General features: G+C 38.9%; 1 protein-coding gene across 1 annotated transcript in view; it reads right to left on the reverse strand.

Annotated features, from left to right (window-relative positions):
* Positions 1-13,118, reverse strand: part of GTF2F2 (general transcription factor IIF subunit 2) — a 102,063-nt gene that overhangs the window by 78,219 nt on the left and 10,726 nt on the right. The gene's annotated exons all lie outside the window — the stretch shown is intronic.

The following is a 13,118-nucleotide window of genomic DNA, read 5'->3' on the forward strand; positions in this document are numbered from 1 at the left end:
TGCTCTCAAAACTACATTCTCAAAGCTTAACCAACATTATAGTCAACTGCAGCCTATCTAACTTTCATTTCATCATTTCATGCACTACCACAAGGACAGCAGCCACATTTGCTCTTACATGAGAATGTATTTCTTTACCATACCATTCTCAACAGCCTATACAGTCTCAGGGCAGCAGCTTCTGGGTATTTTACTTGGGGGCTTGGTGTGGGTGGGGAGCAGGTCACACTTTAACTGGCACAAATGCTTTGTTTTCACAGCTTCTGTCACCACTGACAGCACTTACAGGTAGGTGCAAGCAAGGCCATAAGCAAACAGGAGCTACATACACATATCTGGGTTTAAATTACTTGCTCATCATCATACAGGAACAAGCAAAGCCCATTCTCATTTCCTTTAGTGTTCGTTCATATTTAACACCAACTTGCCTTCAGGCACTCAACAATTTTGGTTGACTCACCAAGCACTGTTTAACAGAAGCACCAATCAAACAGGATTTCTGGATGGAAGAACTGCTCCAAAATGATACTATGCCACAGGACTTCAAATTTAGTTTAAGTAAACTTGTTTCACATGTCTTGATTGCTGGATACTCTGATCATAACTGTAGCACCATCCAAGATATTAGGGATGCCAAAGGTTTACACGGGCTCAGTGAACAAGGACACTTCATACAAGGAAAATCCATGAGGGTCTGTTAAATAAAATACTATCACCCCTACCTCAGGGTCATTCTGAGCTGTGAATCATCAAAGGCTGCAAACAGTGTTTTGGGTGTATCACCATGCCTCTGCATTGGTCTTACACTTTTCTGAAGGCATCTGCTACTGACCACCACTGAGAATAGGATGCCAGCTAGATGACCTTTGGTCTGACCCAGTATCATGTTTTCTCACCCTGAATGGTATCAAATAAGCTAGCAACACTGGGACTATCTCACCTTTGGTATGTAGCTTACAACCATTCCAACGATAAACGTGATTAAAATGTCATGTACAATACTAGTGATCTATGACACAGGAAAATGTGAAGATTGACAGAACCCTTCCAATGTAAAAACAGGAGGGGGGAACTTTATAAGGATGTAAATTAAAGGATTTCTGAATTATATCTAGCTCATTCTAATCTTATCTCATCTTATCTATCTCATTCTAACCTTATTCTAACTACAAATAAAACTTACATATTTTCATTACAGTCATTAGGGTCTTGTTATGCTAAAATGATACACAAATATATAGAGAACATCATCTTTGCCTCTAAAATACTTATTGTAGGCCAAGATAAAGTAGATTAACAGCAAAATGGAGCATTCAGTAACTGGAATTACTTGAGAGATAGCTTGGAAATAGTCATCTTACTCCATGATGATTTTGATCAGAAGAATGAATAAGCAAATAAGCACAACTGATGGCCAAGAGTGGCCCTTTAAATGCTGCACTATAACCAACTACTATCACTCAGAAACTGAATCCGTAGCCAGCTTGATTCTGTCAAATGGGTTTAGCACTCATCTTGTCAGCACACTTAAACAGCCCACAGAACACAGTAATTGATTCTTCCAACCAAAACAAAACCACAAAAAACTAAACAGGTGGCCATTTTACACAATATTGGCAGAACAGGAAGGCACCAAGAATGAAGAGCAGACAATTCAATCATTCATAATGCAAAATGAAACAGAAAAATTCAGAAACCAGGCAAAAACAAAGGTGCGTCCCTACAACTAAAGAACATCAGAGAAATGCAATCTAAGTATCAAAATTCTGTTTAATTTTAGCAGATAAACTTTCAAGATCTGCTTTACACATGATCTCCTACAGCAAACTCAGTTTTCAAGTGGTATAAAATATTAATCTTTAAAAGTAGCCCTTCATAACCTTAAAACCACGCCACAATTAACACATAATCAGAGTGAACACCTCAGTTAACAAGTAACTGAGAAAAATTGCAAGCTGTAAGACACGCCCTGGATTCAGTACAAGTCTACAGACTATAACACTGCTAACACTAGACTGCTTAAGCCAGTGTAATAAAAAGCATCTCAATATTGCAAAGAATTCCCTCCTACAAAAAAGAAAAGCCCAAAGCACATTCCTAGCCAAGCACGAAGTATGCACTTTTAACAACATTTGATGCTGAAATGCAATTCAAATAAAAGTCCTATCTTAAGGAAAACAGACATCTCCATGTTGAAGTGCCTGAAAAATGATGTTCAAGAAGGCATTCTGAAAACCCACTAACATTAGTCTTATATTTAGGAATTGCTTTTTAAGAAAGGCAGGGGTGTTCTGACTCTTTCCTGTCTATTTGCTACCTCTGCCCAGTCCCAATACCATTTAATCTGTGTGCATCAGAGGTAATCCTTCTACTAAAAAACCTGAGATTTCTCCCTGTGTTTTCTGTTAGCTGTGTCTCTAATTTCCCATGTTCAGAGGCTCGTGCTAACATCAGCAGTTACTTGCTCTAGTCTCTCAATGATATTTTTGAAATATCTCTTTAATAAAAGCATGAAAGGAGTTTTTTATTGAAATACATCTTGACACTGAAGATTCTCATGCTGTCATATACCTAATTGGGAATTTTAGTAACACAAGCCTGAAGGCTTTAACAAAAGAGAAGAGAGCAAGCCAGTACACACAGGCTCAAGAGAGCTTTGATCAAGCTGCTAGGGAATTGGAATTGTACTTGCATGCACCTGTTAGAGCAAGACTTTCTGAATTGTTGCAAAGACAATCTACACAGAAGAGCTCTGACCTGAAATTACATCTCTAAGATACCAGATATCCATAGGAATCTATTGCCCATTTTGCAAAAACATCCCAAACAAGCTAAGCAAAGGGCAATGGTTTTATTTACTACTCTGAACTGCGTAAGAGAACCTAAACACTTCTACTATAGCAATGACAGCTTTTACTATAGCCTTTTACTAAGGCTGAGGGGAGACCTTACAGCAGCCTTCCAGTACCTCAGTGAAAGCCAGGAAGGCACTTTTTACAAGGGGATGTAGTGATAGGATGAGAGGGAATGGATTGAAGCTCAAGGAGGATAGATTTAGACTGGATAATAGGAAGAAATTCTTTACAGTGAAGTTGGTGAGACACAGATTGCCCAGGGAAGTCATGGGTGCCCCCTCCCTAGAGGTGTTTAAGGCCAGGCTGGATGAGACCTTGAGCACCCTGGTCTAGTGGAAGGTGTGCATGGCTGGGAGGAGTTGGAACTAGATGACCTTCAAGGTGCCTTGCAACCCAACCCATTCCATGAACCTATGCGTTACAGTTTAAGAAGCACATTTAGAATTTTAAACTGCTTTAAGACTTTGTTTGACTGACTAATATGTAACTGGTATGTAATATCAATGAAATAACAACTTTTTATTCTTTCCAATGAATTTATATATCAAAGAATGCTTTGAGTTGAAAGAGACCTTAAAGATCATCTAGTCCAACTCCCCTGCTGTGGGCAGGGGCACCTTCTGCTAGACCATGTTGCTCAAAGCCCCATCCAACCTGGCCTCGAACACTCCCAGGGAGGGGGCACCCATGACTTCTCTGGGCAATCTGCTTCAATGTCACACCACCTTCATAGTAAAGAAATCCTTCCTGGAATCTCGTCTAAATCTACCCTCTCTCAATTTGAAACCATTCCTCTCATCATATCACTACACTCCCTAATAATGAGTCCCTTCCCACCTTTCCTGTAGGTCCCCTTTAAATACTAGTTTCCCTAGAGCCTCCTCTAAGCTAAACTACCCCAGCTCCTCAGCCTGTTCTTGTGGGAGAGGTGCTCCAGCCCCCTAATCATCTTTGAGGCCCTCCTCTGGACCTGCATCTCTCACAACAAATTTTTTTTCATTAGAAAAAAGTGAAAAAAATATAATACTAGAATTCTATTTTTCTGACTGCTTAGTCTATGTGATTAAAATAAAATAACAAGATTTGGAAATTTGCTAAACTTCCCAATGAAGAGGAAAGAAATTTAACTTAAACGTATAATGAATCAAAAAAAAGAGAGTTAATTAAAAAATATTTCAAATAACATCCAAAAGAACATTAAATTTCTAAGGCTCTCCCTCATAATTTCCCCTCTTCATTTAAATAAAAATATTAATAATTTAACCTTTTAGTCACAGCAGACAATCAGTTTCTGAAGCAATTTCTGAATTTTATATTCTACCCTAGAAATATATGCAAAATAATAAATAATGGTTTTAATCTGGTAATTTATTGAAAAGAAAAACTGAAAGGGTATAGACATAAATAGTTTCCTAAGTGTTTCAAAGAAAGTGTCCACACTCACCAGTGCTGCTGCTGTCAGATTTTTCTTCTGGTTGGCTTTCTGGAACAAAAAAAGAAAACACAAATGAGGAAAAAATAAAAAAAGGAAGTGTAACTTTCTGTGATGATTTATTTGAAATTACCTCTAAAAAGTAGGTTCTAAAGCAAATAATGGTAATTTATTATAAAATCTCATTGATTTTTATTAATGTTTATAAATTTACTTGCTGAACAATAATCTGCAAAAAAAAATCTTTTACTGCCCAAACTGACCAGTTAAATGAGAGAATTCCATTACATCTGATTGAGTTCAGCAGTAATGAGGTTACATATTTACACCAAATCAGTAGTAGATTTATACTTAAGCAATGAGCATGTATTTCACAGGCCACTCCAGACAAACTAATATTCTTTTCATATATTAAAAAAAAAATAATCACAGAATCAACCATGTTGGAAGAGACCTCCAAGATCATCAAGTCCAACTGATCACCCAATCCTGCTTAATCAACTAGACCATGGCACTAAGTGCCTCATCCAGTCTTTTCTTAAACACCCTTAGGGATGTTGATTGTCCCACCTCCCTGGGCAGCCCATTCCCATGGCCAATCACTCTTTCTGTGAAGAATTTCTTTGTAAGATCAAGCCTGAACTTCGCCCTGCACAGCTTGAGACTGCGTCCTCTTGTTCTGCTGCTGATTGCCTGGGAGAAGAGACCAATCCCCACCTGGCTACAACCACACTTCAAGTAGTTGTAGACAGCAATAAGGTCTCCCCTGAGCCTCCTCTTCTCCAGGCTAAACAACCCCAGCTCCCTCAGCCTCTCCTCATAGAGCTTGTGCTTGAGATCTCTCCTCAGCCTCGTTGCCTTTCTCTAGACACGTTCAAGTATCTCAATGTCCTTCTTAAACTGAGCGGTCCAGAACTGGACACAGTACTCAAGGTGTGACCTAACCAGTGCTAAGTACATGTGCAGAATGACTTCCCTGTTCCTGCTGGCCACACTATTCTTGATGCAGGCCAGGACGCCATTGGCCTTCTTGGCCACCTGGGCACACTGCTGGCTCATGTTCAGCCTACTGTCAACCAGCACCCCCAGGTCCCTTTCTGCCTGGCTGCTCTCCAGCCACTCTGACCCCAGCCTGTAGCTCTCCATGGGGTTGTTGTGGCCGTTGCGTAGAACCTGGCACTCAGCTGTGTTAAATCTCATGTCCTTGGATTCTGCCCATCTGACCAGCCTGGCAAGGTCCCTCTGCAGAGCCCTCCTACCCTCTAACAGATCAACATCTTCCTGCAGCTTGGTGTCATCTGCAAACTTACTGATGATAGACTCAATCCCCTTGTCCAGATCATCAATAAAGATATTGAACAGGATGGGGTCCAACACTGATCCCTGGGGGACACCACTAGTGACTGGCTGCCAGCTGGAGGTTATGCAGAAGAATGCTCTTAATTTGCTTAAGGTAAATTCTTGACCTTGATCAACGTCTTTTCTGCTCTATCTGCAGATTACACAAGGAGTTACTTCTTCAGTGTTCTCCCTTTCTGATCATTTGCCCTCAAATGTTACTATAGCCCAATTTGTTAGGTAGGGAAAATACACATAATCAGAAATGTTGCTTGTTCCACAGAGCAGAGAATTGAAGTAGAAATGAAGGAAAACCCTAGACACAAGTGTTGCAAAGTCACTAGCCTAAAAATTATCATTTGGGTGAATGGCAGAGTCAGATTCAGAAACAGCTTTCTCCATGAAATTCATGGATATATTTTGGTAAACCGAGTTCTCATGCTTATGAAGTCAAATGAAATTAAACTTCTGTATATCTTTGTCTATGAGAAATTTTACTATTTCTCCTATGTTTCTCCTTTTGACACATCTTCTAAGGTAGAGAATAAACCCAACATTTTCATTTATCTGAAATACAGTTTAAAATGTTAACATATTTGCCCTTAGCTTTCAACCCAGAGATGTCACAGCTATCATTACACTATTTACTTACAGACGAGTGAATTACTGCTCTGACTCAGAGAATAATTTTTGAGTTCATTTCCTTTGATCATCTCTGCAATTTACAGGCTGAGTATTAGAACTTAAAACATGAATAATTTTACAAGCCCTTATTCTTGCCACTGACTCTTCCTGGCTTTCATGGCTGATGGCCCTGTTTCCTCAGGGCTGACAGTCTGAGGACTAACACAAATGGAAAAAGCAGCATCTCACAGATCCTCCTTTCTTTACCAGTGGCTGTCATTAGTGTTAGCAGTTGAAGACATGTGCGTTCTCAATGAGAAAACATCATCAGATGGCCTACTTCCTATCCATGAGTATTCAACAAAGCAAGTTAAGATTCCTGCCAACTTCTAGATATACATGCAGGATTAGCCTGTTTGCAGAAAAACGTGTATTTTCTCATTGACAGTATTTTTGTGTGCACATTCACAGCACAATGGATATCACCTGACCAATATCCTAACTTAGTTTCAAACTAAGAAAGCATTCAGTACACAAATCAAAAAAACCCAAAGAGGAAGTAATGAAGAATGTGTGAACGTGCTAAGATATTGACCCTTGCCTGGACTGAGATGTAAGAAGCAGCTGGATTTAAAGCTGTTTCTTTTAAAGGCTGTTTCAGTGAAAGATCAGCTACTTCGTAAGACCAGCTACTGCATAAGACATTCATTTTAAAACTGTTAACAGCATCTCTGCTTCAAATAACAACAAATGTGTATAACGTCTACAGGGAGAGTGTGTGTTTGCTTTTATCTTTCAACAGAATTTGCCCTCACAAAAATAGGTAAAATTTAAGCCTTGCAAAAAAAGTAGTGTTTTGGGGTTTTTCCCTCACCAATAGACTATTTATGGGTTTTGTTGTCAGAGAATCACAGAATGTTAGGCATTGGAAGGAACCTCGAAAGATCATTTAGTCCAACCCTCCTGCCAGAGCAGGATAACCTAGAGGAGGTCACACAGGATTATTATTAGGTCAGAAATCTCCACTTTAAAAATATTCTTAGCATCATGAAGAAGACACAGGAAGCGGTACTGCATCTACTCAATATATTTTATCAATGTAGACTATGGCTGCTCAGCCTCCTCCATAATATGCAAGGGTCACAGTTAAATGTCAACAGGTTGGGGCTGATTGGGTGGTTGTTTTGTTGTGGTTTTTTGTTTGTTTGTGGGGGTTTGTTTGTTTTTGCTTGGGTTTTGGTTGGTTTTATTGATTTGGGGTTTTGTTGGGTTTTTTTTTTTTGGTGGGGTGGAGGGGGTGGTGTGGGTTGCTGTTTGTATGCTAGTTTTTTCACACATGCATCAGTGAAACTGAAGAAAACAATAGTGAAATTTTAAGTCAGTGAGGTAGAAAACCAATTCTACTCCCATCAAACTGAGCACACTAACATGTATTTTGTGCATTATATCCTCTTTCATTTATATTTGGATCAGAATTAATAAATAAAATGAAAAGAAAATTAGCTTACACTGAACGCACTTTAAAGTAATTTGTTAATCCTCACAATAATCATATGAACTAAATAATTTCCAAATTTTAGAGATGGAGGTGAACCTTGTAAAGTAGGGTTATTGATTGGACATGGTGATCCTGAGCATCTTTTCCAACCTCAATGTTTCTGTGATTCTGAGATAAGGTAAGCAGTCACAGTTGTTTTCTAAATATGCTGTCTGTCACAATACTACTTATGAAATCTTGGCCCATCAAAACGCTGTCTGCAATTAAACTAGCTTGAGTCATATTCTGCTGTTCTGACCGTAGGTTGCATCTTCTTTATGATCCTTACAAATATTTGGAAATTTGCATAAATATCAGAGATCTGAAAGGCTGTTGTTGCTTCTATTTCTTTGATCATGAGGCTCCTGATTTATTTTCCTCTTCTGCTAACAGGCCATAAAAGACTGAAGTACATAAAGGAAAAAAGAAGCATTAAGTAAAACCCTAAAGCATTTTGGAGAGTGGAACATGTGGCTAAGTGACAGCCTGAACAAATAGAGACAATTTGGAAGTACTATTAATGTACCTTGACCTATACCTCAAAATTCCTCAGCAGGCAGAGCTAAGATGGCAGAATGATGAGGGAGGGTGTTTCTTTCCTAAATTAGAGCTTGGTGGAAAATTTGAGAAGTCAAACATTTATCTAATAAAATTAGAAGTAGTATCACAAAGCATCAAGATTCTGAGCACTACATATTTTACTGGAAATAATTAAACTGATTCAATGAAAGAAAGAAATGTATTATTAGTGTTTCTTCCGTTCACATTTCTTTAAAGGGCTGGGTAGATCTTGTATTTCAAAACACAAACATGCAAAATACAAACCTCGGAATATTCATTTTCATTGGAATACAATCATGTATTGCAAGTGCTCTAGTAGGCATGATTCATGTACAAACTCAGAAAAGGTCCCTTCATGTATGAGAAGCTGTATAAAGGAGAAAAAACGCAACCCAAAACAAGGGGAAAATATTCAAGGGGTGTGGGAGTAAAGGAGTTGTTCTAAGGCATATTGGCACAGTTATGTGTATTACTGAACAGGAATTAAAAAAAAATATTGGATTTCATTAACTGAGATTCTGAAAGAAGAGAAGACTCAGAAAACTGAAGAATTCAATGCTAAGAGCCAGCAGTCCGTGAGGCATGAAACAGTGAAACAATCCATGCATGAATGCTGCTCAGAAACAAAGGTCTGGTAGTCAGTCAATGGAATTCTCCAGACACTTTTTACTTTTAGTAAGATGGAGCAAGCATGAAGGAGTTTAAAGTCACTAAAATAGGCATGAAGGTAATCCCACTTACGAAGGGGGAGTTCTGAAGACATATTCAAAATTTCAGTGAGTCATTTCATCCAACTCTGCAGAAGTATCTTGTACTTCATTTGTGCCTGCAGTGTAAAATCTTCCTCTTCACCCATCAATCCTTTACAGTTACAGATGCAACTGTCTGCCAAGGTCTGTGTTTTCCCAAGTCACACTAATAGCACATTTCTCCAAAAAATAGCTCAGTAGGAAAATTTTCTCATTATCTATAACAGAGCTGCAATTTTTGTTTAGATTTAGAGCCAGCAATCCTAAGCTTCCTGCTGGCAAAAAAATTAAGCAGCAGGCAAATAAAGCAGCAAGGGAATTAATTTATAATCACAATCAGAAAAGTTTGCTGTTAAATGTTTATGAAAAGCATGTTCCCATTCCTTCAACCAAGAAAGAAACTGTCAAATGATAGCACTTCCTTATGCCAGGGTGTCTGCTACTAGAAAACTCAAAAACAAGCAGTTTTAGCCAAAACCTGTATCAAAAGCATGACTTGTCCCAAGGTAGTTCTTAGCTATACATGCATAAAAAAATTAATTTAGTTAAATACAGCACATCAAAATGTATGCCAAATTCTCTCTTTTCCTCCTGCCCAAAAAATTACAGCTATGATAGCTGATGACAAAGATAAGATAAAATGACTGGAAGCACAAATAGCATTGTTGCATAGCAACTGTTGATGTACATATGGCGATGTTTATGGAACAGAATGTAGTTCATATTTAATGCAGAAATAATAGTGAAACCAGCCCAGACAGCAAGGCCTAGACAGCAAGAGATGATCGTGCTTCAGATCTCTCTGCAGCCATCACAGAAGCCACACTTCACACCAGCTTCCCTAAACTGATGTTCAGCAGTGCCACTGCAGGTCTTAAGGATGTGTCCAGCAATGAACACTGCAACATCCTGCAACCTTGCAAAGGAAATAGGGAGATATTTTGCAACCACTAGAATTGCATTGTAGTACTCTGTATTATTCATTAGAGCTATTTCAGGATACAGGAATAGGAAAAGAAAATGAAGAGGAGAAACACCAGAGATAGTCTAAACAGAAAGCACATCTTGTGTGAAAGGCAGCGTAGATCAGATTTTTAATAGTTTCTGGGATGAGATCTATTTGTGTCCAGCTTTGTATTAGCTCAGATCCAGTATACACACTGCAGAAGATGAAGAGATTGCAATCATTAAACTTTAGACATAATGAATGGCACCTTGTAAGAGCCTACTGCTGTTCGATAACTAAGAGGCCCACCGGGTGCACGTTTGCAATGTCAGAACTAAAGGGCTTCTTCCAACTTCAATAGGTATTAAAAGCAAATTCAGTCAAGACAAAACAAAACACACAGTAAATCCATTCAGAAGTCTAAAAATCACAGCATGCTGAAAAGTAATTATTTGTAAAATCTGATGTCTTCTGCCTGCTCTAGGTGACCTGACAAGTCAGTGTGAAGTAAAAAATTATCCAAAATATGTAAACTCCCTGTAGCATCTTCCAAGCTGACAAAATATGTCAGAGGCAGCTTTTTAATTCCTGAAAGTCCATCAAAAAGATGGTCACTACAAGGTAAGGATCCCAGAACTAGAGAACAGCACACGAAATAGATCTTAGGGATTTTAATGTGCTAAAAACCTCTCAACAAACAAAACCGAAACACAAAAAAACACCAATCCAAAGCTACAAAAGAATCTCACCCTTTACAAAAAAAAAAAAACCCCACAACTGCTTTATGCAATTTGCTCCATTTCAGTTGAGTTCAGTCCTCAAGAAAGATACTGAGAGCAATAGTGCGTGAAGCACTTTTAAAATCTGTATTTTATTTGCATTTTTTCTCAAATGCACCCTTCCAGATGCAATCTTAGCAATGCCAGGTGCAGTTTCACACCAGCTTAATCTTTGACTCATGATTCAAACTGGCATATTGGTGTGGTTACAGAGTGCACTTCACAGAAGAAAAACGAACAAAATCACCAAAGATTTTTGCCAAAATATGCTATTTCTAATTTGAAGACAAATGCTTGTCTGTGAACATGAGTGGATTTCAATTTCATATGATTCTCACTGCAGATTGACTGATGTGCAAAGACATGTAAGTTTTGACTGAATCTTCTTCCGTGATTGATAAAAATATAGTAGGTTTCTTTTCATGTGGACTTTCTGGCATCAAATATGGTAGCAGCCTTTCTTTCAGTTGGGATATCCACATAGCTGTGTGCCACTCTTCAGTCACTTGTTTGCACACTGGCCATAATTCACTATGAAATTTGTTGAAATTGGCCCTGGGGCTCAAAACACATTTATGACACACATGTAAACACAAAAGTGAGGCTGCAGGAACATGGTGTCTGTAACAAATTTGCCTGGAATCTGCAACGTTTGTGTCACATTCATTGTACAACCAAATAAAGTCATGCAAGAAAAGAACACTAAAGTTTATTTTTGATTGTACTGCCAACACCAGCCTTACACAACAGCAACACACTTTAGCCATTTTGCAGTTGAAGCGAGTTTCATGAAAACTCACTGACTGCATGTTGTCCTTGCTAATCTCAAGCAAAAACAATTTTCACAGTCTGTGCTTATTCAGTGCTTCATCCCAAACATTTCTCGTTTCATCAACTACCCTTTGTTCCTGATTAATATAATGACTTGCAGCCCAGAAAGCCAACCTGATCCTGGGCTGCATCAAGAGAAGTGCGGCCAGCACGTCAAGGGAGGTGATTCTCCCCCTCTACTCAGCTCTGGTGAGACCCCACCTGGAGTACTGCATCCAGTTCTGGAGCCCCTATTACAAGAGGGATATGGACATTCTGGAACGTGTCCAGAGAAGGGCCACCAGGATGATCAGAGGGCTGGAGCACCTCTCCTATGAGGACAGACTGAAAGAGTTGGGGCTGTTCAGTCTGGAGAAGAGAAGGCTCCGAGGTGACCTTCTTGTGGCCTTCCAGTATCTGAAGGGGGCCTACAAGAAAGCTGGGGAGGGACTTTTTAGGATATCAGGGAGTGATAGGAATAGGGGGAATGGAATAAAGCTGGAAGTGGGGAGATTCAGGCTGGATGTAAGGAAGAAGTTCTTCCCCATGAGAGTGGTGAGAGCCTGGAATGGGTTGTCCAGGGAGGTGGTTGAGGCCCCATCCCTGGAGGTGTTTAAGGCCAGGCTGGATGAGGCTCTGGCCAGTGTGAGGTGTCCCTGCCCATGGCAGGGGGTTGGAACTAGATGATCCTTGTGGTCCCTTCCAACCCTGACTGATTCTATGATTCTATGACTTCTACTCAATGGATCCAGGATTCTTGAAGAGCATTTTCCAGTTTCTAAGAAATGCAAAATGTTTATTTGATTAAATTAAAATTGGACAGCTTCTAAGTATCTAAAGGTTTCAAAACACTGGTAATACAGATGCAAAATAGAAATAAATAGGCATCTTCTAGCTATCACATTCTAATGACTTTCATGCTGATGACAAATACTCCACATTCAAGTTCAGAAACTGCACTCGTTACAGCTTAAGTTAACATTAGAGGTTTTTGAACATTATTTTGTCTCGAAAGGTATCTTGAGAAGCAAAATGCCATGGAATTTGCAGCAAACATGCAAAAGCCACTACATGTATAGTCTAAACATCTTCACACCTAAAATCTCTCCATTTTGTCAAGCGTTAAGGTTGGGGCACAGAGAAACAAAAAAGGATTTAATACTACTGAAATGCTTGCAACATTTTTTAACACTTGCTCCCTACTTCTTCCACATTTGTAATCTATGAACTATAAACCCTGGCATTTTTGAAGTGATGCAAGTCACATGCATGAAAATACTTTAAAAAAAAAAAAAGGTGAAAAAACAGTAACATACTTCTTTCAGAGAGAGGGATAACAAATGAAAAGTACCTTGAGTTGTAGCATAAGAGTTAGTATTTCTAAACACAACTGAGACAGCCCACTGACTTGTACTTTAGCATCACCAATGTTCAGCCATGATATATTTAAAACAGACTTTAAAAAAGAGGTGGTCAAATTTAATATG

This window comes from Indicator indicator, chromosome 1, assembly GCF_027791375.1.
Source record: "Indicator indicator isolate 239-I01 chromosome 1, UM_Iind_1.1, whole genome shotgun sequence".
Lineage (NCBI taxonomy): Eukaryota > Metazoa > Chordata > Aves > Piciformes > Indicatoridae > Indicator > Indicator indicator.